The 3,205-nt window shown below is 32.6% G+C and overlaps 1 pseudogene across 1 annotated transcript; it reads right to left on the minus strand.

The window, feature by feature from the left end:
• Positions 1-347: 347 nt before the first annotated feature.
• LOC145029727 (aspartyl protease UND-like) lies at positions 348-2,477 on the minus strand (annotated as a pseudogene). The gene is made up of 7 exons (XR_013676573.1): positions 1,925-2,477; positions 1,593-1,722; positions 1,286-1,499; positions 1,053-1,167; positions 857-929; positions 708-779; positions 348-618 (listed from the first exon to the last, which is right to left on the minus strand). The product of XR_013676573.1 is annotated as an aspartyl protease UND-like (transcript).
• Between the last annotated feature and the right edge of the window lie 728 nt (positions 2,478-3,205).

Consider the following 3,205-nt stretch of genomic DNA (forward strand, 5'->3'; position numbering starts at 1 on the left):
GTCCTTTCTTGCACATGGAGAATTGATGGGCTATTGGACTCCTCCAAGAATCGAACTGGTTTCCTTCTTTCCCTCTTGGGCCTTGCTTCCTTTTCCTTGTTGGGCTAGTGATGGAAAAAAAAAAAAAAAAAAAAAAAAATCCACATTTGCACAACTCAATTTTTCCGTTCAGTGGTTGTATTCGGTGCATCATAAGTGTGTTTATGTGGTCAATGGCATCATATGCCTCAGAAAAGGTGGAGAAGAGGTGTCGTAGTTGAGCCGCTCAAGATCGAGGATCAAAGGGATGTGTGATTTTATGTTGGTGAAATATGTGGGCCTATACCTATACGCTAACACTAACAATGTCATGTAAACATGATAGATTTTTAGTATATTAAAGTAATTCAAAATTTTTAACGCAAGCTGAGAAGCAAAGTCAAGCTTGTATTAATTTCTTTATATTTACAAGTAAAACATATATATAAACTATATCTACTGCATTTACATCAAATTACCACCTAACAACCGTCAAGTGTACTATGAAAGCAAGAACGAGTGCTGGAACAACTTCATAACTGGTTATCTGCAACGGACTGCTGCTGCCACTTGAGGTGGAGACGTATACAATTGAAGAACCTAAAATCATGATGAACAACAACATTATTTCTTATATTCTTTTCTTTTTTTCATACAAGTTATTCACTGTTTATAGTATAGAAACTCACAGTTACGCTCTGCCCATCCAATTCGTTGACCACCCAAATCATAGACAAATATCTTGTCTTTAAGAACAATGTCTGCATCACCAAGTAAAAAAAATAAACGAAAAAAAATGTCATAAATGTGAGATTTTGGTGTCTAATTATAATTATACCTCCTAAAATATTAAGTCTTTGATCCTTGTAGTTATTCCTTTTAATGCCAAGGCACCACACCTCATCCGCATCCTATTTTGTTCCAATACGCAAGTTAACAAAAAATGCGCAGTATTTTTCAAGTCAATGATAGTGCATTTTTGGTGTTATTTCAAACAAAGTAAAAGTAAAACCTAGCTAACGTATGTAACATACCATTTTTTGCTGAAGAAGGTAGTCTTGTGGTCTTAAATTCATAATAGCTCCACCAGCAAATTTCAAGCTTACATTGGGAAATACGTTGGAAACACTGAAATAACAGTAAAAGTTTCTTGGTAATTAATGAAAAAACATATATCATAACAAATAAGCATTTCTCTTCTCAAAATTTTAAAATGAGAACTACCACCTTCATACTTCTTACTTCAATGTGTAACTGCACTTATGATATTTCTTTTGTACCAGTGATATTGTCTAAATGTATTAAGTCGAAACATAATAACCTGATGTTGCACTACCACCTTCATACTTCAATGTGTAACTGCACTTATGATTGGAACAGCTGCTATCGAAATATTGACCGAATTGCCAACATCTTTCGTCTGAACATGAGATGGGAGAAGATGTCGATGAGGTTGAAGGGTCATAGAATGTAATAGGAATCTGTTCAAGGAAAAAACCATACGTAGTATTGATATTAGTTCATTAATTCCCAAAATTTATCCTTTTTATTACAAAGACAAATTATAAGCATACTGGGAGTCCGCTTGATGTTGGGCATCGTTTGCATGGGGTGCAATCCACCCATAAAACATCACTTCCAGTGTCTATTTGTACATAATATTCCTTTAGAGGAGAGCCCAAACGAACTTTTGTATAATAAAGCCTAAAACATAACCAAATTACAATGTATAATTAATGGGTCGCGATTAATTCACAATCATAACGAAGTACGAAGTTATTTTACTTTAAGAGACAACATGTATGAAAAGTAAAAACAATTTGAAAACCACAAGCAGGAATTTCAGGTTAAGCAAATAATAATGGTTTGTCTGTAATTTAAATAAAAATCAAGGAAGTTGGAGTACCCTGAAAAAAGAGGATCGTAACTGCCTTCTACAGGTAAAACAATAACACCTTCGGTGGAAGACTGCTGCTGTAATATTGTGCGGTGCCTTAGACTGTCCCTTTTTCTAAGTTGACTCAACTCAATTCGACGATTCACCGGAAAAACTCTCTCCAGAATGAGAGTCGCCGGAAACCCACTTAGAACAACAGCACCTTGCAGTAACAGGAAGACAACGCCGCCAAGTAGTGTTGCAGTAGCTGGATTTCTAACAAGAATGGAAACCCCCATTCCTTATCTCTCCTGTCTTTTCCCCTTTATCAGATTGATTCTACTAATCAACTAACACGCGCACACATTTGTATATTTATAGGTTGCTTTGCATACGGATTCCGGTCGTGTTTCGTAGGATTTTCAGGGGAAATTGAGCAGAGTGAAAGGTAAGAAATCAAGGAGGGGTGTTTGAAAGGAATTGATTATCACTTTCCTTTGTTTCCATCACTTTACTTCTTTGGTTTGGTTCTAACTTTCAGGAAATGGAATTTAAGGTTTTGTTTATTTTTTTAAAAAACCCTCCCCAAACCATGGTACTGGTACAACACTTATATCTTCAAACCTTTTCAATTTTCATTTTTTTATTTGTTTTTTTTTAGAATTTTAGTACAACTTATTTCTTTTTACTTTTATTTTTTCTTTTAACTTAAATTTATTAAAACTTTTATTTATGGATTTGATACAACTTCTTATTATAGTTTCCATAAATTTTTTGAACTTGATTTTTTTTTTTTTAAAAAAAAAAACTTTAATTTTTTAAATTTTTTTACCGTTTCTGTTAATAATATTTTAAGTTTCAATTTCATCTTTTTTAACATGTGTAGTTTTTTACGAACTTTATAGATATCATTTGCAATTATTTCTTAAAATTTTTTATTATATTCTTTTTTATGTTTTTTAAAATTAGTTTTTTTTCTAGAATAAAGTTGTTAGATTCTTTTATATTTTTGTAAGTTTTTTTTTAAGTTTTACATTTTTGTTTTTCTACATGTTTCTTTTTAGGACTCTTTCAATGTTTTAAGACTAGAATTATTTAAATTTCGGTGTTGAAAACTATTTTCAGTTTATAAAATTAATTTATTTAAATTTCAGTTTACTGCAGATGTTAAAAAAACAAGCATGCTTCTTATTATGGGTTGCAGCCGTTTGTTCCACCTCTTCTACTACAGAGGATTGCAGAGGTGGTCCGTAGACTTCCCGAATTTTCGCTTCGAAAAAACAAACAGCACCTAATTCGATGGCTTTCACT

Source organism: Lactuca saligna, chromosome 2, assembly GCF_052625555.1.
Source record: "Lactuca saligna cultivar CGN05327 chromosome 2, ASM5262555v1, whole genome shotgun sequence".
NCBI classification, from domain to species: Eukaryota; Viridiplantae; Streptophyta; class Magnoliopsida; order Asterales; family Asteraceae; genus Lactuca; species Lactuca saligna.